The sequence below is a fragment of the Pelodiscus sinensis genome, chromosome 1, assembly GCF_052426305.1.
Source record: "Pelodiscus sinensis isolate ZL-2025 chromosome 1, ASM5242630v1, whole genome shotgun sequence".
NCBI lineage: Eukaryota > Metazoa > Chordata > Testudines > Trionychidae > Pelodiscus > Pelodiscus sinensis.
The window spans coordinates 58889747-58915275 of record NC_143052.1 but is presented as its reverse complement, the minus strand read 5'-3'; positions in this window follow the sequence as shown (position 1 = coordinate 58915275).

Here is a 25529-nt window from a genome sequence, read left to right as displayed (position 1 = left end):
TATATCCCTTCCTACCCAACCCTCTGTCTGTCTGTCTGTCTTGTCTGTTTAGATTGTAATCTGATAGGGCAGGGTCTGTCATATGCTGTTTGGATGGTGTCAGATACATTGGGGGCCTCAATTATGGTTGTGGCCTCTAGAGACATCTGCAATACAAATAAATAAAAATAGCAATTTGATACAGAAGCAATTCTAATCTGACACGGCATTTCCGTAATATATGCATTCTTGTTTTCTGATTTAATTAGCACTGATGTCGTTGTCCCTTCTTTGCACCCTTTTCCCCCCATCTTTCTTTTTCTCTTCAGCACCCGAGCAAGTGAGTTGTAGCTCATGAAAGGATACACTCTCATACCCTAATAAATTTGTTAGTCTTTAAAGTGACACCTTGCTCCTTGTTTTTGCTGAAACAGACTAACATGACTACCTCTCTGAAACCTTATTTTCTTTGCTATTTATTTTGGACACATTTTTGCTTGGATCCACATGACAGTTCATAATTTTGGTATTCTGTTCCCTTGACGTGCATATGAACTGTAATTGATAGAAGCAGGAGCAGGGAGCATGTCAATACGTATAGGATTCAGAGTCTACTATGCAGTTCTAAGTGTTGCTCTTTATGATGAGCCAGAATAAGCACTAAGAGCAGTGCAGTCCCACCCTTTGGAGAAGATTTCCAGCATCAGCCCCTCATAGGGACCATGGGATTGTTTAGCCAGCATGGTGCCACTCCCCACCAAGGAGAAGTGGGATGGGACTGGGCAGCAGAGCCCTTCCCCACCCTGAGGGGAGATGTGGGCCAGAGCCAGGCAGCAGAGTCCTGCACCTCCACTCCCCCAGAGAAGCCATGGGCAGGGCAACCCCCTGGGAGGAACCACCAGCCAGGCAGCATGTCCCTGGAGAAGAGCCACCTTTGCAACTGCAGTTGGCCCCAGTGAGTACCCCCATACCTCCCAGCCCTCAGCTCTGACTCCTATACCCCTGCCCTCTGTCCTGAGCCCCTAGGTAAATCTTCTAATAATAAATAAACCCAGACAAGCCTTTTGCCAACCAGAAAAGCTGCATGATGGTACATTCTAATAAAGCTGGTCAAAATACTACTGTTTATATGTATGGTGGTTTTGTTGTAAAGGAGCACTGGCCCAGCTTTCAGAAAAAGGAATATTCCTTATTTTCAAGATCACATAAGATACATCTACACTGCATGGCTATTTCAGGATACTGGAAGCTATCCATTATTTCAAATTTTTTTTCAAAATAACGGGCATACTATCTTGGCATCCTTGTAACCTTCTTTCAAAATTTGGTTCTGTGTAGATGTGCCAAATTTCAAAATAAGCTATTTCAAAATAGAATCAAAATAAGATATGCAATTTGTGTGGCACAAATTGTGTCTCTTATTTCGAGTTTAGAGTGCTGTGTAGATCCACCCGTACAAAGTATAGTAGCATCTGGGACAAGGAGGAGAATGGCAATAGACATCACATCTGGAACGAACAGCCAAAGGAAGAAAGAGGATGCTCTTGATATACAGAAGAAGAGAAGGTGAACCCTCTCGGAAGAGTTGCCCCACGAGGATGGCATCTGATGAACTCAGATACCACTGAGCCTGCCTTTTCTGCCAACCTGGGCATCCTTTATCCCTGTCTTACTGAACCTAGCTCTTAAGCTTCCTCCAGCATACACACAGGCACAGGCACACCCAGCTGCAGAATGAAACAGCCATTGAGATCAGTCTGGGAGGACTCAGGTTAAGGGATTTGGCTTAGTACCCAGATGTCCACCTCCCCCCTTGGAGTACAAACCCACAATTATATGAAATAAGCCTCTCCTTCAAGGTAGAGGAAGTTAGGCAAAACTTCCTCCCGTCTCCCATTAGAAAAGTACATAAACTAGGAGCTATTCTAAGATAGAAATACTTTTTTTTTACTTATAAAAGTGTATTTAAAACAAACATAGTGATAGCAAACAGAACATAGCAGATTACTAAGAAAATAATACATAAGAACATAGGAACAGCCATACTGGGTCAAACCAAAGGTCCATCTAGCCCAGTATCCTGTCTGCCAACAATGGCCAATGCCAGATACTTCAGAGGGAGTGAACAGAACAGGTAATCATCAAGCAATCCCTCTCCTGTCATCAGTTTCCAGCCTCTGACAAACAGAGGCTAGGAACATCATTCCTACCCATCCTGGCTTATAGCCATTGATGGTCCTAACATCCATGAATTTATCTGCTTCTTTTCTGAACTCAGTTAAAGTCCTGGTCTTCACAGCATTCTCTGGCAAGGAGTCCCACAGGTTGACTGTGCACTGAGTGAAGAAAAACTTCCTTTTGTTTGTTTTAAACCTGCTACCTATTAATTTCATTTAGTGACCCTTAGTTCTTATGTTATGGAAACAAGTAAATAACATTTCCTATTCACTTTTTCTATACCAGTCATGATTTTATAGACATCTATCATATCATCCTTAGTCTCCTCTTTTCTAAACTGAAAAGTCCCAGTCTTTTTAATATCTATTCATAAGGGACCCATTCCAAACTCGTATTCATTTTTGTTATGCTTCTCGGAACTTTTTCCAATGCCAATATCTTTTTTGAAATGAGATGACCACATCTGTACACAGTATTCAAGATATGGGTGTACCATGGATTTATACAGAGGCAATAAGATGTTCTCTGTCTTATTCTCTATCCTTCTTTAATGATTCCTAACATTCTGTTTGCTTTTTTGACTGCTCCTGCATATCGAGTTGATGTTTGCAGAGAACTATCCACAATGACTCTAAGATCTCTCTCTTGAGTAGTTATAGCTAAATTAGTGCCCATCATTTTATATGTGTAGTTGGGATTATTTTTTCCAATATGCATTACTTTACATTTATCAATATTAAATTTCATTTGCCACGTTGTTGCCCAATCACTTAGTTTGATGAGATCTTTTTTAAGCTCTTCGCAGTCAGCTTTGGTCTTAACTATCTTGAGCAGTTTAGAAGTATCTTCAAATTTTGCCACCTCATTGTTTACCCCTTTCTCCAGATCATTTATAAATAGGTTCAATAGGATTGGTCCCACCACAGACCCTTGGGGGACCCCACTAGTTACCTCTCTCCATTCTAAAAACTTACCACTATTCCTACCCTTTGCATCCTGTTTTTTATCCAATTATTTATTCATGAGAGGACCTGCCCTCTTATCCCATGACAACTTTATGTAAGAGCCTTTGGAGAAGGACCTTGTCAAAGGCTTTCTAGAAATCTAAGTACACTATATCCACTGGATCCCCCTTGTCCACATGTTTGTTGATCCCCTCAAAGAACTCTAAGGGTGTGTCTAGACTACAGAGTTTTGTCGACAAAAGTGGACTTTTGTCAACAAAACTATACCTGTGTCTACACTACCGCTGAGTTCTGTCGACGCTGGTAAACCTCATTTTATGAGGCATAACGCCTTCTGTCGACAGAGTTTCTGTCGACAGAAGGTGTTATTGCATGTAAACTGTCCTTTGCGTCTACACTACCATGTCGACAAAGCAGCTTGCTTTGTCGACAGAACTGAATGTAGTGTAGACGCTCTTTTTCGACAGAAGCCTGTAGGCTAGACGTACCCTAATAGATTAGTAAGGCATGATTTCTGTAGGGATAAATTTGCCAATAGCCCAATGATATGTAGGTAAGACCTCAAAAGCATGGTATCTGGTTAAGTCTTTGCAGAGGCCTTGCTGTGCAGTCGAAGCAGAGACATAAGGCCTCTATGAGCCAAAATAGATAACAGGAAGCTCTGGGAAAACAGGACGAACACAGAAAAGCAGCCCTGTCTGTTTATAAGTTAGGCAGCACAACACAGAATGGAGAGCGATGATTGGCTATCATTATTATGAGTTTCACACACCCAAGGTTACAGCTCTGCAAGGTGCCTCACAGTCTGCCTGGGAAGAGGGCAAACAGCTGCCTCCCAAGGCCAGCCACAATCTTAGGAAAGGCTGTGAGATGACACTCCCCCTAAGGACTCAAACTTGCAAATCTACCGAAGGTATATTCTAAACAATTGTTTGCTGTGTATCTTACACTATATTTTTGTTTCATACCCCAGGAAAGCACATATAAACCACCCCCACACCTGTCAGAAAAGCACCGTCACCACTCCTATGAATCCCAACCGGAATATAGCTATGCTTTGTAAGGCAATTCTTGGAGGGGGAAGGGGTGCATATACTTGTGTTTAGCAATTGTGTTAACCTAAGCCATGGGCAGAGCTACTATGTAATCTTTTAGACTATGGCTTATTGTGCACATAATGCCTTGCTGCTAAAACCTATCCAGGGGCTCGGGAACTCCCACCCCATCACTTCCCTCCACCCATTAGCTTTCTATATAGTCTATTGCAATTATTTGCTTGACAGTGTTTGCTGAGCGCAAGTGGCAAGGTGGCATTCTGCCGGCACTGTGCGTAATAAACCCCTCTGCTTGAATCTACACAGTGTCTCCATTTTGGTTGCCAACAATTTCCCTTTACAGAAACCATGTTGACCTTTTCCCAACAAGTTAGATTAATCTATGTGTCTGACAATTTTTTTCTTTACTATGGTTTTAACTAATTTGCCTGGTACTGACTTTCCGATCTGTAATTGCCGGGATTACCTCTAGAGCTTTTTAAATATTGGCATCACAGTAGCTATATTTCAGTCATATTTCTAATAGTCTATATTAGAAGCTGATTTAAAGGAGAGATTACAAACCATAGTTAATAATTTCACAATTTCATATTTGAGTTCTTTCAGAACTCTTGGGTGAATGCCATCTGGTCCCAGTGACTTGTTACTGTTAAGTTTATCAATTTGTTCCAAAACCTCCTCTAATGACACGTCAATCTAGGACAATTTCTCAGGTTTGTCACCTAAAAAGAATGGCTCTGGTGTCCCATGGAGCGGTAGCTGTCAGAGGTGGCCAGCTTCCACAGGGCGATTGCGACCCGCTTCTGCAGGGGGGTGGCGGGCTGCAGGTGAGTATCCTGGTGTTCCAGAGCAGGGGCGAGCCAGGCCCACAGCTCAAGGAATGTGGCCTTCCACCTCCGGAAGTTGTGGAACCAGTGTTCATTGTCCAAGAGTTGCATGTCAAGCCGGTCCCACCAGTCCGAACTCATCTCGTGCCTTCAAATCTGCCTGTCCCCAAAAATGTTTGGGGGCAAGGACAGAGCTCCTGCATCCTGGAGGAGGGTCTCCTTGGTGCAGTCCTGATCCAAATATGACTGGGCCTATCTTTGAAGGATGTTTTGGCTTATGAAAACCTTGTTAAGGCTATCACACTCTACTGGCATCCTTGTTTCTGGGAAATCTTCCTATAGATTTTGTATAGTATGATGTATGATGCCATTTCTCATAGGCATCTGTGGAAGAACTTCCCTTCTTTCCATTGTAACAGAGTCCATTGCAGTGCATGCAGAGTTTGACTGCCTATATTATATGTATTAATGTGCCTGGACAGATGCCAGACCAATGTGTGAATTCCACATAATTATAGCCTTAATGGCATTTTAAACATTATAAGATTTACAAAACTGTCTGAAAACAAATATGCACAGTATGTTCCACAAATAGAGCAATCTCTCTGATAAACCTTTACAGTAACTTTTGTCTGCCTCATTGACACAGACTTAGGGAGAGAATTCTAACCTTGTCAGAAAACCTTTGAAATATCTTTTTTCCTTTGCTTTACTGGTTCATAGAGATGTTACAGTTAATGGTTCCTGAGTGTGTTTGAAATTTTCCAGTGATTCCATTTACACTGCAAGGATTTCATGTTTACATTAAAATATTATATCTGGCCAGATGTGATTATAGCTAAGAGGCTGTCAGCATTTCCATTATAAACCCAATTTAAATTTCCTGGCCTCTGTCAATTTAAAGAATATCATTAAGGACACTATTTAAACATAACCTGCCATAATTAAACACAACAACTAACTTGAAACCTAACTGGCAGTTCCATTTTTAAATACTTTTCCCAAAATATCCAACTTTTCCGCTTATGCGCATACTCCTGTCTTGGACTATCCTTGTATTCTGAAGACTCTTTGCAGTTTGATATGAGAATTAATAGTTAAAAGAGTTTTACGTGGGCTAATACTTTAAGAAGAGGACAAACTTATATGATCAATGCAACCCTCCATACGACATCAATTTCAATCCTACCTTGCTTTAGCATTTTGCCTTCTCTCCAGAAGCAAATTGAGATGAATGATTTATATAACTTGTTTAAATCTTAGAATCATAGAGCTAGACGAGACCTCAGGAGGTCATCAAATCCAACCCCTTGCCTAAGGCAGGACCAATCCCAACTAATTAAGTTGTCTTAGTGACTGTTCTTAGCAAAGCTGCAAGATCTTCTCTACTCTTCTGTGTGATATAGTAGCTGCTAGCCACAGATAATGTAATAACTTCATCTCATAGAGCTAGACTCATAGCACCATGCAGGGATTGGCTGCTCAGTAAGGTACACCAGAAGTAGCCAGCAAATTGCTTTGCTGTGGACAGACAACAAGATAAGACTTCTATCAAAGTGGTGGGATACAAAATAATCCCCAGGAGCAATCCCATAAACTGTATGAGTATGTCCAGAAAGCAACTAGACACCTGTGGCTGACCTGTGCCAGCCAACTTGGACTGCAGGGCTGTTCTGTTGCTTTATAGAATGACAGGCTCCAGCCCAAGCTTCAAAGTCTACATAGTTATGGAATAGTCCTGCTGAGTAGGCATGCCCTAAGTGGACTGACTTAAAGGGCCCACGGCACCAGCCACTGTAGTAACTGCAGAGGCGGGCCAGAGCCATGATCTCTTTTGAATCACTGGGTCCCAGGATAATTCCCCCCTTCCCCTCCCATATCAGTGAGCCTAGTTATGGTTGAACCGTAGCTCATTCAAAGCCCCCAAATCAAAGTCAAACTTGAGCAGTGCAGTCCTGTGCAAGCAATGTTCTCCTAGCTTTACACCCAGCCTCCAAGTGTGGGATGCACAGCTGTCTTGGGTCCGGGACAAAGACTGATTAAACTAGTGTAAGGTTGCCCACGCTAGACTTGTGTTCTGTGTAATATACTAACCCATCTAACCCATCCATTACACATTCTCTTATAATACACATTTCATTGTAATATTTAAAACATGTTGTAGAATAACTTGTATGTTTTAAGCACCAAAAGGCACTAGTCTTTTGCATATTGTAGATTAACTGACTGTGAAATTGCAGTTTAAACCTCAGAACCACTTTGGTGTTAAGACTGTAAAGCAGCAGCCAAACAACAGGTTTTTATTAGTTAAAAAACAGTAAAAACAGCTGAATTTTTCTTTCACATTTTGACCGACATTTAGACTATAGACTCAAAAGGAAAAAATCACATAAGAACATAAGAATGGCTGTACTGGGTCAGACTAAAGGTCCATCTAGCCCTGTAGCCTGTTTGCCGACAGTGGCCAACACCAGGGACCCCGGAGGGAGTGGACCGAAGACAATGATCAAGCGATTTGTCTCCTGCCATCCTTCTCCAGCCTCTGAGAAACAGAGGCCAGAGACACCATTTCTATCCCCTGGCTAATAGCCTTTTATGGACCTAACCTCCATGAAATTATCTAGCTTCTCTTTAAACTCTTTTATAGTCCTAGCCTTCACAGCCTCCTCTGGCAAGGAGTTCCACAGATTGACTACACGCTGCGTGAAGAACTTTCTTTTATTAGTTTTAAACCTGCTACCCATTAACTTCATTTGGTGTCCTCTAGTTCTTCTATTATGGGAACTAATAAATAACTTTTCTTTATTCACCCTCTCCATGCCACTCATGATTTTATAGACCTCTATCATATCCCCCCTAAGTCTCCTCTTTTCTAAACTGAAAAGCCCCAGTCGCTTTAACCTCTCTTCATATGGGACCCGTTCCAAACCCCTAATCATTTTAGTTGCCCTTTTCTGAACCTTTTCTAAAGCCACAATATCTTTTTTGAGGTGAGGAGACCACATCTGTACACAGTATTCAAGATGTGGGCGTACCATAGTGTTATACAGGGGCAGTAAGATATTCTGTGTCTTATTTTCTATCCCTTTCTTAATAATTCCTAACATCCTATTTGCCTTTTTGACCGCCGCTGAACACTGTGTGGAAGTTTTCAGAGAACTATTCATGATAACTCCAAGTTCTCTTTCCTGATTTGTCGTAGCCAAATTAGCCCCTAGTGTACTGTACGTATAGTTGGGGTTATTTTTTCCAAAGTGCATTACTTTACACTTAACCACATTAAATTTCATTTGCCATTTTGTTGCCCAGTCACTCAGTTTGGTGAGATCTTTTTGAAGTTCTTCACAGTCTGCTTCTGTCTTGACTATCTTAAACCGTTTAGTGTCATCCACAAACTTTACCACCTCACTGCTTACCCCTTTCTCCAAATCATTTATGAATAAGTTGACCAGGATTGGTCCCAGGACTGACCCTTGGGGGACACCACTAGTTACCCCTCTCCATTTGTCACATGATCAACCCCTGACAAAGAAAGACTACAGTAAAGATATATATACATGTGGATCCCAGAATATTAGATAGAATATAATGCTTCATTATAATATTGCTCTTGCAACCTAAATAGAGTGTTTGCTATCCCTAATTTGAAATGTTTTTAATATTTATGCTGCAATCTTTCTTTAGAGGGAGAAAGTGAGGGAGGTAATATCTTTTATTAGACCAATTTCTACTGGTGAAAAAGACATGCTTTGCTGAGAACAGATAGCTGTACACATATTGCTCAAAAGCTTGTCTCATTCACCAACTAAAGTTGATCCACTGAAAGATACTATTTCCCCTAACTTGTCTCTCTCAAAAAAGATTACAGCATAAATACTGAAGCCTTTTAACGTTAGTGATAGCAAATTATCTATTTCAGTTGTAGTAGCAATATTTTAAGTAAGCATTACATTCCTTACAAACCTTGCCACTAGGGAATTCACCAGATGACTTTTGTCTATGAAACTCTGTAGGTAGTATTTTAAAATATATGCTAATACAGTTAGAACACCCAAATATTTCATATACATTCAGTTTTCTTCTAATATTTTATATTATTTTACTTTAATGTTTATTAAACTGATTTTTTGGGTTGTCTGATCATGTATTTCTATAGGCAATAATATGATTGAATTTCTTAATTGAGGAATGAATTCATAAAAGCTATGCTTGCAAAAACGTGTGTCTATTCTAAATTTTAGACTCTTTAAGTGTGTTTAGCATTTTTAATGGCTTTTTTTAACCTATAATTAATCTGTGGCACCATACCATCATGCGCCAGCTGAGATCTGGCCCATAACTTTCTAACTGAATACTGAAGACCAGCTTGTGTGCTGTAGAAAGTGAAAAGAAATGGCATTTTTGGGTGGACAGCTGTTCAAAAAATGTGTAGCTTCTTCCTCTCGCCCTCTCCTCCCTAGGGAATCTAGCTAGATTTAGGACTTACAGCTATAGCCACTCAGTTTCTTTTCTGGGTTCTCTTCATCTTAAAATTGTCAAGTGAAATACACAAAGACACTCAAAATCCCAAGATGAGAGTCTCAATTTTTCAGTATAAATCTGACTACATTTCCCCATCACACAACTTGATTTGTCTACTCTTCTTTTGTATATTTTGGGGATCCACTCCTAATAAGCGAAATAGAAAGGCAGCTTGCTTTCTTAAGGGCCTCTTACCTTAGATTTGAGATTACCAGTCCCCTCAATTCCCTCCGTACCCCACCCACCTCCTTCTCATGGGAAATGGAATCAGTGGAGAACATCATAAGATCAAAAAATAAAATCAATAAAACAAAAGCAATAAATAAAGAAATATTTTTTCCACAAAAATAAATCACCCAAGCAATTTCATTTGGGGTCTGTCAATGCTTTTTTTTCTGGTTTTTGTCTTAATTTACATTTTTATTATATTAAAACAAAGATATTACAGCAGTTCTTTCACAATGGAAAATCAAAACATCCTGATCCAAAAAGGACATTTTTAACCTTTTCAATTGTTTTCATTTTTTCTTTTCAAATAAACTACAGTCAAATAGACTTGTTTCCATATTGCTTCTCATTAATTTCCATTTTCCTATTGGTGAAAAATATTGTCAGAAAAAGCTTGAGTACTAAGATTTACACAGCCAAGTAATAACAAAGTATTACAAAACAAAATGGGCTTTTCAGTAACAGAACACCCGACTAGGAGAACGTCACATGCATTGCGGTCTCCTTCAGAACAATTCATAGAGGTTCACTGCAGTCAAGGTTCCTTCCGCTGCAATCAGCTATTGCTTGTTTAGCTCTCTTCTTTTGGTGTGTCTGTTTGATCTCCTCATTATAGAATCTTTTGTTAATTATTTGTATTACAGTTGATCCTAGTCATTATCACGGGCTGCCTGCTGAACAATGAACAAATATCAAATAAGACACCCTTACTCACAAAGACTCAGCACAGAAGGTGACAGGAGGGGGAAAGGGAACAAGCTATGAGGATAACGCTAAGACTACACATTTATTGAGGCTTTTTAGTGCCCAGCATCATTTCTGATCCAACTAAAACATTTTTCTTAACCTCCACCCATTTCATTTAAATTCACTTCAGCCTATTTCCAATGATTTTTTGACCAGTCCCTCCCTACCCTCATAGTACACTACTGCTTGTGAAGGATACATCAGGCAAAAGTCTTGCTTCTGACAAAGATGTACCCATGAAAGGGTGGATTCTGACTCCCTGAATGGGAGGGTCAGGCCCAGTCCTAGTGCTACAGAGGGCATTGCTACACTGCAGTTGGAGCACATTTAGCACATTGGACCTGATCTAGCTTAAATCACTATAGGTAGGACCTCCCTGGTCCAGCACCTTTGGGACCTAAGCAGTCCCAAATCATGGAGTTTGCTGGACTAGGGGAGGTTAAGGATGTCAGTCCTGCTCCCCTCCTTGGCCCCGATGCCCTGAGCCCTGCCGGGACCGTGTGTCAGAGGGCATTTACACCCGGTGTACAGACTCTGTTTCCGAGTTATCTAAAGTCACTTTACATTATTAAAATCTACCTGCAGTTCATATTCTCCGACCAGCAGGTGCCACTGAGAGGGCTGAGCACACATGTCCAGCTTTGCATTAACTCTCAGTCATACTAATTTATTTTAAAATGTGCTGTTGCAAGCAGGAGAAGTATGATAATGGATGGCTATTGCTCTGAGAGTGGAACCTCAGATGGCCACTGGCTCTATTATGTAGTTTTAACTACATGTGGCTGTCTTCTTAGCAATGTGCCTCAAGCGACACCTGACCAGGGTTCATCAGTGAGCTTGATCTTCTGGTTGCATCATTAGTTTTCCTGGCCTGGATGGAGATCATGACGGGAACCATGATGGACATTTCCAATTTGACTGCGAAAGGACTTATATACCCACCTAACTGTTGTTGCTTTTAAGTTTGAAATATCAAGACCTACGTAATAGCACTTAATTTATATGCCTCTGTATTGTCCTGTTTTCTGTTGATGTGATAGGTGCATGCGGCATTGTCTCATCTAAAGAATTTTACCCTCTCTAGATTCAATTTCTATGCAACAGGATTTCTAATTTAATTTAGTTATCAACTTTTGGCCCTTTCAATCCCAACTGTATTTTTTTACTTTAACATCCTATCATGTATTTAAGCGCACGTCATTGCAAATATTAAGGCTGGCATATTGTTATCTGTCTAATGATTTTGATTGGATGCAGAAAAAGTTCATTCAGAAGAACTATGGGATTAACAAGGTGTATTGTGTGGACAAACTGTTTGATCAAATGAAAAACTTGAGCTTAAATTCAAAAGCTCTTCCTTTGCACAACACAATGACTTTTCATTGATTGTTACCTATTCATTTGAACAAAAGGAAAATCCTATCTTGTCTGTCTGTTGTGATTTAGATTATATGTTTTAGCATTTGGGCTCAGTTTTCCATGTTAATTATTTAGTCATCTTAAAAATATCCCACACTTAGTAAACATTTTTTTCTTATTGAAAAAACAGCAGGTTTTCTAGTCATGTTCTCCTTAAGCTTATTAATAAGGAGTTGGTGATTAAAGAAAATGAATTAAAAAGTCTATTACAAACAGAACAGTTTGAAAATTTAACCATATTGTATCAAGTTTGGTGTTAACAAAACCTAAATATTTTTTCTCTAAAACCCCTTCCTCCTCACATTTTCTTCAGTGCAAATTTAATACTGAAACATGTCTCTAGAATGGGGCAAAATAGCAGGTGATGATGTGCGGCTATCTGTAGGTTGTTCTCTCAGGCTGGTAACAGGCTGAGAAAGCAAGTGTTTCTGGGGGAATATCTATGTCATAGTTTTAGGATAGCTGCACTTCTAACCCCACACTATGTGGTCTACTTAAGGAATGCCCCTGAGACCTCTAGATTTTATCTCTCTCTGGGCAGGGACCCATTTCCTACTCTCTTCTGACTGGAATTTTTAGCTATAATCCCCTTGATCATATTGTGATTCTGGAATTTTTAGCTATAATCCCCTTGATCATATTGTGATTCTCTGCAAGCAGGTCTGACAAACATCCAACCTCCTGCTCTTTCATTTCATTACAAGCACAATAACAGTGTTCTTATCAGGACTTCCATGAAGAGGTTACATTTATTCCAGGGTACTGTGCTCTCCAGCATTCGGTGACTAAGGGGTTAAACTCAGGTAGCTACTAAGGGTGTTGGTAGGGAGCCAGAAGAACCAATGGGGATACAGTGCTGAAATTTGAATTGCATAATAATACCTGATCCGTTTTTTCTTTGTGAGGATTTCTAAGAAAAGGTCTGGAGAGAGCAGATGCAGGGATCAGAAGTACCATGCCTATAAGAAATATTGGACATGAGAGTGAATTGAACCTTGAAGTACAGATCAGCATGTATTGTGCGTAGAGGTAAAAGTGTATCTAGTCGCTGTCAGGGTATTTTTCTTTATATTGGTTGTTTGATTTAAACTTCTCTGTGTGAATCTATGCCTTCCCTCCCCCATTCATTATCTAAGGGTATGTCTACACTAGCCCCCTAGTTCGAACTAGGGAGGCTAATGTAGGCATTTGAAGTTGCAAATCAAGCCCGGGATTTAAATATCCCGCACTTGATCTGCATCTTCCCAGCTGGTCGCCATTTTTGAAATTTACAAGTCTGGACTAACTGCCCGCGTCTACACGTGGCAGGGACCCGGTAGTTCGAATTAAAGCCCTAGTTCGAACTACCTGTTAAACCTCATTGCAGGAGGAATAACAGGAGTTCTTGTCCCATGGAATAGACTATAATTCCCTAAAAATATTTCATGTGGTTCCAATATCTGTAACCCCTTTGTTTTTAGTTTAAGCCAATTTTTACTTAAACAAACAAACAAACAAACAAACCCACAAAACCCTGGTTTTACAAATAGTATAATTCTTTTTACGGGGCCTGATTCTGGGAGTGGGGCCGCACATGTGCAGGGCCTCGGGCGGCACAGCGCATGCGTCACGCGCCGGAGGCACGACGCATGCGCCATGCATCCTGGATGTCACGACACATGCGCAGTGTGCCTGGAGGTCCCACGCATGCGCACGATGTCACGACGCATGTGCCGTGTGCCCGGGGCCCCGCGCAAGCATTGTACTCCGGGCGCACAGCGCATGTGTCATTTCCCTTGGTGCGGGGCCCCCTCAGGCATAGGGCCCCATGCCGGGGAATCAGCTGAATCAGCCTAAGGCCAGCCCTGACCCTGGCCACAGTGCCTGTGCCAGCACCAAGCCTGCCAGCCTAGAGCCAGCAGTGGCTACCGGGGCCCCTGACCCAATGGCCCCAAAACATGAGCCAGCAAGCCACTGGCAGCCAGCCCTCCACTGCTCCCCAGGAGCAGTCTGCCAGCTCCCAGGAGCCTGACAGGGGCCGGAGAAGGCGGGAGCCTCCTGGTCCAGGGTGGAGATCATGGACCTTATTCAGGTTTGGGGGGGATGCCCCCAATGTCCATGATCTCTGCACTAGAAAGAGGAAGGCAGCCATCTATGGCAGGATAGCTGCCAGCCTGACCACCAAAGGCCACATGCGAACCCAGGAGCAGGTTAGCATGAAAATCAGGTTGGTCCGGCGAAACCCCCAACCCTGAGCCCTGAGCTTCCCTTCCCTCTTCTTCCCCCTTCCAGCTCCCTCCTCCCAGGTTTCCCCTCCCCTCTTCCACCCTCTCTCTTCCCCATTCCCACCTCCTTTTCCCAGTCTCCCCAGAGGTTCATCCCCCCCTCCAGTTTTGCTCAATAAACCCAGTTTCTATTTTTGAACATACATGTCTTTTATTTGACATCAGGAAGGGGGGCTAGGAAGGGTAAGTGGAAGGACGTGAGAGAGGAATGGGGCACGAGCCCCTGGTGGGGAGGACTGGGGAGGATCTTAGGGCTTCTCGGGGTGGACGCTGTCCTTCAGGGCCACTTGGATCCTGACAGACCCCCGATGAACTCCCCGGATGGCAGCCTGCAGCAAGTGCAGCCGGGCTGATGGCAACGACCCCACGAGACACACCGGCGTGCCCAGGGGGAGGCTCTGGCTCCATGTGGCCGAGTGCTGTGGTGTCCCGAGTGCAGGCACACAAGGCACTCCAAGACAGGACTGCTTTGCTGTCCCTCATCAAGATAGACAAGCAAGCAGGGAACCCTGAGAACTGTCTGTCTGGGATGGGGGTAGGGTCCCTTTAAGCACGGAGCTCAATTAGCCTCAAGCAGCAACCCCACACTCTAAGTCCTAACCTGATGCCCTGCCGGCACTGATTCTGGCCAGCCTTAACTTCGGTTCAGGGTCCACTCAGTGTGGACGTGCTATTTTGAAATAGCAAAACACTATTTTGAAATAGTTTTTGTGTATAGATGCGTTATTTCAAATTAGCTTAATTTGAATTAACTATTTTGAATTTAGTTAATTCAAAATAGCACTGTAGTGTGGACATACCCTATCAGCAAATGCTTCCGAACACAAGGAAATATTATAAATTTACTATATATTTGAGAGAGTTTGTCTGTCTGTCTGTCTGTCTGTTTGTTCAAATACTCCTAAACAGGAAGAGCTAGGACCATCAGATTTGGTATGCAGTCTCCTCTTATCATAACTTAAAGCAAGGTAAAGGTTTGTATGTGCTAGGAAAATGGGATATGTCTAGAATGGGATTGCTTCTCATGAAACCCTACAAAAAAGAGACAGATTTACCAAGCAGGTGAAAGGGGCTGTCTAGGGGGTACGCTCCCCACCATCCAGGAAGCTCCCTCCTAGATTTATACAGGGACACTGCTGGTTGCTCCCCTTTATCAGGAAGTAAGGGGAAAGTCCACAGTTTGCTGCATTCCTCCCTCTGGCTGAGGAGTAGAGGGGGCAAAAGACCTGTGTACTTTGCTCTCATTCCCTAACAGGGATAGAAAGGGGAAGAGCAATCTGCCCTGGTATGAATCTTGGGGCAGGGAACGGGGTGCTTTGGCCTCCTGACCTTGCACGCCCACCCCCTACATACACAGGCACACACCTAGTCCCCTGCCTGAGCCCCTCCTCATCCCCGTACCCTGATTCCTGCACTCCCCATGCTCTTAGCCTCCTACCCTGTGCCCCTCTTTAAGAATCTGAGCAACATTAGATAAATGTGCTAGTTTTAAATAAGATAAACACAGGAGAAAAGGATAAAGATGAGCATATGTGCTTCAAACAGTGTGACCCAATTATTAAATGTAAACATTTAAAGGTTAATCATTCTAAATCTAGAACAAAGTAAATTGCTTATTCAAATTAAATTTTTTATTTGGGGATTAGTTATATTGTTGTCTTAAACTCAGGTGACACTGTGTTTTGAGTTCTGTTTTTGTTCCTCAGCAAGCCACTTTGAATTCCGTTAATCAAAACATTAATGCACTGAATACTTTTTTCCCATCTTTCCATCCATCAAAATAAACACTGATATTTACCAAGAAAAATTATTAATAGGGTTTTTTGTATGATTTTAGTCTGTCTTTGTTGTTGTGGTAATAAACACCGATAAATTCCCAGGAAACAATAAATAAAATAAAAACTCAGATTTGTGCTGAGATTCATATTCACAGCTGAATCTGGGCTCTGTGTTCTGAATCAAAGGTGCTGAAATTTTCAAGCTGTTCTTGAGACCTTTTGGCCTTCAGTCTTGGAAACCTCACAAAATCACCTCTTATTAACACTTCTGAATTCTTGCCTAAAGCCAATATCTCCAGAAAAGCAGTTGTCTTAAAATTTCCACCATTGTGGGTCATATTTTTGCAAGAATAACTGTTCTTGCAACACTTCATTCCCAGGAGGCTCTCAACCAAAATCAGAAACTTTTGCTTTAATTTGGGGCTTTGAGTCTGAACCTTTCAAAAACCTGGAGTGTGAAGATTTCACTTCTATACTTTTAATTTGAGGAAACCGTCCGTCCTGCAGCTAACCCATTATTTCAACATCTTTGCTTTTTTAACACTTCCTCCAGCCCTTTGGATTGATAGGGTAAAACACGACACCTTCTGTTTACCACCACACTGTCCGTTACTCTGGGGTGGAGCTCTGCGAGGTTGGCCATTTCCCCACAGCCTAGCTTCGAGGTGCCGAGAACGTTCATTGTATCCTTACCACCTAGGGAGTCAGTGTGACCTAGTAGATGCAGCACTGGACTAGGTTTTGGAAGACTCAGATGCTGCTCCTGGTTTGGCCACTGTCCTGTTGAGTGACTTTTGGCTCCGTGTACCTTTATGTCCACTTCTTACAGATGGAGTGGAGGCAAAGGAAACTTACCTTCTTTGTAAAGCACTGGGAGATCTGCTGATGAAAAGTTCTGTGTGAGAACTAGGGATCCTTATTTATTTATTCATCAAAACCTCACTTTAAATCAGTTTACTGGGGAGTTGAGTCTCCTTGTCTCTCCTCAAGTATTTGGCATCCCACTGGATGGTTACCAATTAGACTGACCTCTCTTCCCAAATGCCTCCCAGGACTTCCACTCCCATGACATAGATACAGCCAGGTTGCTCCCTTATGAATGGATAGACTGTAAATTAGCCTCAGAACCCAATCCCTCTTGCTCTGGTGAGCTATCGTATTTCAATAAGGAAAACACTAAGGATACGTCTACACAGCAAAGTTATTTTGGAGTAACAGACGTTATTCCAAAATAACTATGCGAGCATCTACACAGCAATAGCATTATTTCAAAATAATATTTTTGAAATAATGGGAGGCTTATTCTGACTTCTGTAAACCTCATTCTACAAAGAATAATGCCTATTCAGAAATAGTTATTTTGGAATAGGGGCTGTGTAGATGCTCCACTTCTGCTATTTCGAAATAGCCCCTCACCAGAGCCATTCTAAGTTATTCCTCCTCTGTGTTTCCTGGGGCTCTAAATCGAAATAGCATGTCTACATTAAGGAAGCCTGCCTCGGACTAATTTTGAGGCTTCCCTGCAGTGTAGACGTGCTATTTTGAAATAAGCTATGTCGGAATAACTATTCCAGACTAGCTTATTCTAAAATAAATGTGCAGTGCAGACATAGCCTAAATGAAGGGAGCAATGCCCTGTTTCACACATGTGGTTCATTCACATAAGAAGTCACAGAAACTCTGATGGTAGCCAAAAAATATCTCTTGTGACTCTGACTTCTGACCTTTCAGGATGGCAAAAGAATAAATATTTAAGACAATTACTCACAAATTGCCCATAAAGTGATAAGAAAAATGATCAGCTGCTGCTAGAGGTGAGGAAGGCTGGTGGAAAAAGAACTACTTTATTAGTTTCAACAATAAAAGTCAGAGGCATGTTAAACATCTTTTATGAAGTTGTTAGCATGATCGTTTCTGTGTTTCCTCTTCCATGAAGACTTTGTTGCAATAGTTCCAGCTTTTCCTTTTAATTGCATTGGATTGTTAATGACACTACTTATCTTTTAATGGTGTTGAAAAAAATCTATATATTTATAAATGGAAATAATTGAATACAGCTATGTTCTTGATGGAATTGTTCATGTTTTCATTTTACTAGACAATGTCTGTATCCTTGCTTAAATCTTGCTTACAAGCGTACCTGCACATTAAGATCTTTTGTTTGGGAACGTGCTTGACATGGTATTAATATAAAAAGAAGTGTACGAGTAACCTTATAAAATACTTATAGAAGAATAAATTCATCAGGTAGTTTTTTTAAAAATATCCACAGCTGGGGAGAAGTGAGTTCAGTAAAGATTTTTTTTATTTTAAATATTACCTGTTATACCTAAAAATCAGCTGGCCATGCTAGGAATACTGACACTAACATATGTTCCTGTGGGCTAGCTTGAAGAACAGTCATCAGCTAGAACTGCCATTTGACAGATCTCTATTCTCAATACCCAGGTAAAATAGCATATAATAATATTATATTTGAAGAACAGAATGTAGACACCAGAAAACAAGGAATAAAGAAAGGAACAGGGTTTTTTTTGACAAGACCAAGGTCAGGAGGGATTTTTTCAGGTTAAAATAACTGTCATATAAACGCAAAACTTTTTACAAGCTAAAATGATGGAAGAATAAAAACAATGTGATGTTGGCATTTTGCTTGTTAGTGCTTAAGGCCCAAAAAGGGCACCTGCATGCTGTTTGTCACAGGCCATTACATTTTCCCCTGCTTTCTTCTGCATTGAGCCCAACAACTTTATATTTATCCAAAACATAGCTCGTGTTTCGTCAAAGCATATCTTCTCAAAAAAATTCACTTCCTTTTAAGACTTCAAGAGATGAAGAATCCACCACTTTCCCTTTGTAGCTTCTTCTGATGGTTAATCATTACTGTTATAAACGCATTCATAACTTTTAAGTTGAATTTGTCTGGCTTTATCTCCTGGCCATTGGTTCTTGTTTTGCCGTTTTTCTCCACTAATTAAAAAAATTCTTTAATACATGGTACTTTCTCCCCATGATGGTACTGTGATCAAGTGAAAATGGGGGAAGCATGGCTATTTAGACAATTGGAGGGGGGCAAAAGACTGTAAAGAAATCCGAGGAGAAAGAATAAATTAGATGGAGTAATAAAATGACAACTTCCCCATCTGAGAAGGTAAGTAGCGTCCCATTCCACACAGCTAGAAGGGAGGCCTGTATTTTTGTTTGTGCAATTAAAATAGCATTCTGAAACTAAGTGGATATGTTTCTATAAGGGGACTGGTTTTTAGTCAGACCCTATATAACATTTTATTTAGGAACTGAAAAAAATCACAAAATCATCACTAAGTTTATGTGATACCAAAAAAGGGGAGGGGTGAATAATTGAAGGAGACTGGTCAATATGGATGATGTGGTAAACTGGGCACTAGCACATCTTGTTTTAATACAAATAAAGATAACTATATATCTAGCAACAGAGAACGTAGTCAATATGTACAGGATGAAGGCCTCTGTCCTGGGAAGCAATGATTCTAAGAGAGATTGGGGTCTACAGTAAATAATCAGCGGAACATGTGCTTCCATGTGACCCAAAGAGCTTGGATGCCTAAATAGGAGACTCCTGAATAGGAATAGAGAGGTTATTTTACCTCTATATTTGTCATTGATGTAGCCACTGCTGGAATGCTATGTCCAGGCCTGATTCAGTAATTCAAGAAAGAAGTTGATTACTGGAGAGGATTCAAAGAAGAGCTGAGAGAATAATTAAAGGAATAATTAAAGGATTAGAAAGCATGTCTTAGTGATAGAGTGGCGCTCAGTCAATTTAGCTTGGAATGAGGAGTAACGGTAGTTCGAACTAGGAAGCCTAGTTCGAACTACCTAGTTCGTGCTGCGTGTAGCCACACGGCACGGGGTTCGAACGAGCGGGGATTTAAAAATGGCGGCGCCCCGCTTATGCAAATGAAGCCCGGGAAATTCAAATCCCGGGCTTCATTTGCAATTGCGGTATGCCTACATTACCCCGCTAGTTCGAACTAGCGGGGTAGTGTAGACATACCCAAAGAGAGTTAAGGGTGACTTGATTACAGGCTATAGATAACTACATAAGGAACAAATATTTAATAAAGGGCTCTTCTGGAAAAATAAAGCTGGAGGTTTTGGAAAAGACAAAAAAGAAATTGTTTTCCCTTCATAAGAGGAGTGACTCTGAGGCTATGTCTAGACTGCAAGCCTCTTTCAAAAGAGGCTTTTTCAAAAGATACTTTCAAAAAAGCCTCTTTCGAAAAAGGGCTTCTAGACTGCAAGCGGAACTTTCGAAAAAGCAAGCCGCTTTTTCGAAAGAAAGCAGCGAGTGAGTCTGGATGCTCTCTTTCTAAAAAGCCCTCTTGGCATTCAAGAATGCCTTTTTTCGAAAGAGCACTTTCGAAAAAGGCGTTCTTCCTCATGAAATGAGGTTTACCGCCGTCGAAAGAAAAGCCGCGTTCTTTCGATTTAATTTCGAAAGAACGCGGCTGTAGTCTAGACGCAGGGGAAGTTTTTTCGAAAAAAGGCTAATTTTTTTGAAAAAACCCCTGAGTCTGGAAACAGCCTGAGGGTGCATCTACACAGCACCCTTACCTCAAAATAAGCTACACAATTTGCACTATGCTATTTCGAAATAAAGTGCTATTCTGAAATGTCCCCTATCCCTTGTGCAAAGAGGTTTACAGGGACATTGTAATAGTGAGCCCATTATATTCCAGTATAACAGGCTTGCTCTTAAGACATAGAATAACTATTTCAGGATACCTCCATAGCCTGAATGTGAAAGGTTCACCTAGGTGTTCACCACACAACATTTAGTGCAATTGTATGCTATCAGTCTACCCACTGATGTGCCTTCTGCCATTTGCTACAATGTACAATTCAATTGTGAAGGGCATCCTAAGATGTGATAGATCAACACAAAGCTTTTCAGGCTAAGGTTTTCAAGAATGGGAGCCTAAATTAGACTCCTGAATATATATTTAAGCATCTGATTTTCAAATGAGCCGAGAACCCAAAAGCTTCTTCAGTGTTCTTCATTGCCTTGTGAAGGACAGAACTTAGTTCCATTATATACATCCATGACTGCTTTAAGTTCTGATCCCAAGAGTCCTGAATGCTTTCTGCACGAATTACATTAAGAAGGGGCTCTAGGGTCCTGGATCCTCCTGGTATCTGTCCCTTTAGAGTAGAGAACCTAAAGTGATCTCCCTCTGACTGCTGTTGGAGGAAGAAGTGTGCAATGGCTATCAGTTGCCATTGCATTCTAATGAGACAAGGAACCTGTGTCCTACTGGGTTACAGTGACCAATGCTGTCCAGAAGATGAACAGTTGACTTCCTGCAATGGTGTACTCTACAGAACATCAGAGTAGCCTCACATCAATCAATGTCCAGATGCAACAACAGAAAAATTAATCAGATATTCTTTCTTAATCACAAATGGAGCTTCACCCAAAAAGTCATTAATCCAGAATTAAGTGCAATATTCTGTGTAACATTTCTGTTCTATCTTCTTCCAAGAAGAGAGTGCCTCACATAATAATTTGTGTCTCTGAGATAAATGAATGCATTAGAGCTCTGAACTGTTCTTTGATGGACTACAAATAGACACAATACAGGACAATATTTGAACTGTAATGATTTGTGCTTTCTTCTTCAAGTGTAAGTTGATTGCAAAGCCTTCTAGACCACAGAGTAAATAGCTAAAGGGGTCATGAATCTTAATAGCTTCCAAATCAGAAAGATCTGCAACTTATATGCTTTGACTGGAATGTGTAAGGAATGTATAAATATTAATAGGTCTGGCAAGGATTCTGCAGACAAGCTGTCTAAAATTTCACAGTGGGAAGACTGAAGCCGCTGTGTATAGAGCAGTCGAGAAGCTCCCACCTGGAAATGAACTGTCAGCATGTGTGTAAATACATTTTTCCTGAAGCAATATTTAACATTCTGAGCTGCCCTGGCACATAGGAATGCTCTGCATAGATATTTAACTCCAGCCCCTTATTTAATATTATGAACATGCACACTGGGCTGATTGCCAATACTCATGTGAAATACACTGTGTGCTACATTTTCAAATATTGCTTCAGCTGTTATTCTACTAAGTCAGACTTTTGGTTAACTTCTTGGTGACTTAGTTATCTGGGTACCTTGATGGGACCTATATCTATGACACAGTTTTAAAAAATCTAGGCACAGAAAAGTCCGGAATGCCAAAATTAAGGTTGCCAACCCATTCTACTCACTCGTGTGTATGTATTGCAACTGCTGGAGCTTGACTTACATGATTCACCTATGACACATTTCTTTCATTTATTATAAAATAAAGGATATTTATTGGATTCCTCATAATTTCCTATGATAAGCCACTTACAATTATTTAAAGTAGTCTGCCATGAGTTTTCCTTTTTCTAATTAAAACGACGAAACTTGCATATTTGACTATGACAAAAGAGCTAATTTGCCATGTTGTAGTAGTATTGGCCCCAGGATATGTGAGATACAATTTAGATGAGGCAATATATCTTATTGGATACACTTATCAGGAGGCAAGAGACTAGGACCTAAAGAGTTCTGTGGAGCTCAAAAGTTTCGTTCTTTCAGCAGCAGAAGCTGGTCCAGTAAAAGACATTGTGTCACACACCTGGTCGCTACACACACAAACAGAATTCATGTTTTACAGACAGCTTTAATTCTGGCACTTGTTTGCTTTAATGTACAATTTTAAACATCTCAGAAATGTTTATAGAATTTAAGACCTCTTTCTTGAACACTTATATTGTTTAGTACAGCTGACAGTGTTGGCATATGCCATGGAATTATTGTGTCATATAGTTATTGTATCCTCTGGCTCTACTCATCCTATTGTTTTGTGTCAAAATGGGTCAGTTTGCAGCTGTTTCAGAACAGGCACAAGGACCCTTTCCTCTAATCCCTGTGGTTAGCATGACAGGGGTCGGGAGAGGAGAAGAGAGAATTTCCAGTCCGCAGGGAATTCCAACATAACTGAAATACATTTTCCCATGGAATAGAAGTGTTGAAAAATTATATTTTGGAGTTAGTTGTCTAGACACCTCTAGGTAGCACTATACTAGACAAGGTGTACCTGGTAAAGGATGGCGTCTCTATGGCTATATCTAGACTATAGCCTTTTTTCAGAAAAAGCTATGCAAATTGCACAGTGCAATTTGCGTAGCTTTTTCTGATTGCTTTTCTGGAAGAATGAGGCATACAGGACTACCTGAAAGAGCGTGACTGCTCTTCCACAGAAAAAAGCAGAAGAGAAAACACGTTCCCTGAACGAGGAAACACCCCCTCAGTCTAGACACACCCTGTGTTTGCTTAAATTTAGCAAAACAAAAATAAGGAAAATGTTCATTCAGATTTAACTTACACACTCTTTACAGCCTGGCTGTGTCTAGACTGGCAAGTTTTTCCGCAAATTCATCTGCTTTTGCGGAAAAACTTGTCAGCTGTCTACACTGGCCGCTTGAATTTCTGGAAAAGCACTGACGATCTCATGTAAAATCATCAGTGCTTTTCCAGAAATACTATGCTGCTCCCGTTCGTGCAAAAGTCTTTTTCTGAAAGACTTTTGCGCAAAAGGGCCAGTGTAGACAGCATAATACTGTTTTCCGCAAAAAATCCCCGATCGCGAAAAAGGCGATCAGGGCTTTTTTGCAGAAAACCCCATCTAGATTGGCCATGGACGCTTTTCCACAAAAAGTGCTTTTGTGGAAAAGCATCCTGCCAATCTAGATGTGCTTTTCCGAAAATGCTTTTAACAGAAAACTTTTCCGTTAAAAGCATTTTCGGAAATTCATGCCAGTGTAGACGTAGCCCTTGTGATTAGCAGAGAACAGAGATAGAAATATTAGGAGAATGGTTATTCTTATTTGGTTTCTGTTTTGTTTTGTTCTCCCCATCTGAAACAAAGGATTAATCTAAAAATCCCAAGGGATATTGTTCTAAATTTTACAAAAAGGCCGCAGAATAATCTTTGGGCAAGCAACCAAAGGGCCTGAAGCGTTTCAGACCTTCTTAAGATGCACTCATCAGGTTTTAGGGAAATGAAACACAATCAAACACAACCTTTTCTGAAACATGCATACCCTGCCAAACACCGTTTGTTTTTGTGGTGTTGTTGTTAACAAAGATTTACTTAAAATGTCACCTTTTGTAGCTTGCTTACTGAAAAAATTATTTTTCATTGGGTGTTTATTTCTACCTTTTGCTCTTTGAATCAATGAGCTTTACAAAGAGTGAACATCTGAGAGGGTAGCAACACTGCAGCTAGGAGTTTAATTTGTCCCTCTTCCAGGTGTATGTTTAATCTAGCTAGCTAGCAAAGGAGTAAGAGCTTGTAGTGAGGACACAGCGGGACAAGCTGTAGCGTGGGCTGCCCATGTGAGTAATACCCAAAACAGTCAGTCATGCTTCTATAGAACAGGCTGCCACATCCTTGCTGTTATTTTCAGAGAGCGAGATAGATTAAATCTAGCCCAGGTACATCTGTGTGACTAGCAAAGCACATTGCCACCTGCAGTGAAGAGGTACTCAAAGTGGCTTTTAAAAAGGAAAGGAAAGTTAGAACCCTCCTTCTAATTTTTAGTGGAATTATAGTGCTACAGGTAAAATAAACCTTTCTAGTCCAGAATTCTCTGGTCCAGAAACATCCATCATCCAGAATGATTTTAGTTAGCCAGATGTCCACTTTTCATGGTGTGGCCAAGTTTCCCATGGTCCCATAAAGTGTGTTAAAGCCACCAGTCCTAACTTTCAGTGTTCTATTCTGCTATTTAGCTCTAATTTACCCCTATATGTCCTTTAACAGCCTAGTAAAGAGTTGATAATGCTGCTAGACAATAATGACCTCCCATGGTCCTGAAAATTCTCTAGTTTGGGACCAGTTAGGTCCCGAGGGTGCCGGACTAGAGAGGTTCAACTTGTACAATTAGCAGAACTGTCTTCTTCAGAGTTATTTATTGCTCCAGTGTCTCCCAAAATCTTTGCAGTGTTATATGCAAGATTTTTGTGCAGGGAATCCAGCCAATAGAAAGTCTGACTGGATATATTTGTTTTTATTAATGAAACACTATCTAAAGCTAAAATAAAAAACATTAAATAAAACCTACATGTTTCATGAAAATAGTCAACATTTCTAGCCTCTTGCTCTATTTCAATTTCTTGTTTTGTTTTTAGTGTTGGGGGCACTTAAATGGTTTATTCATTATTGATGAAATATATTCCTCTGTATATAGAGGTCAGCTCAGTGCCTGTGTAACTAAAGTTCTGTAGAAGAAAAGTTCTGTCAATACCCTCCAGTCCAGAGCTTTGGCTGGTGTAGAGTATTTTAGACTGAAATCTAGGTTACTACTATTTTGTGTAGCTGGCTGGAAAAAGATAATGGTATTTTTATATGAGAAATTTTGAAAAACTATCTTTCCTCAACTTTTAATGGGAAGATTTTGGCATTTACTTAAGTAATTGGATCATTTATAAATGTGAATCTTCCATAATTTTATTTAGAAAAAAGTGACTCTGATTTTTTTTGAAATGGC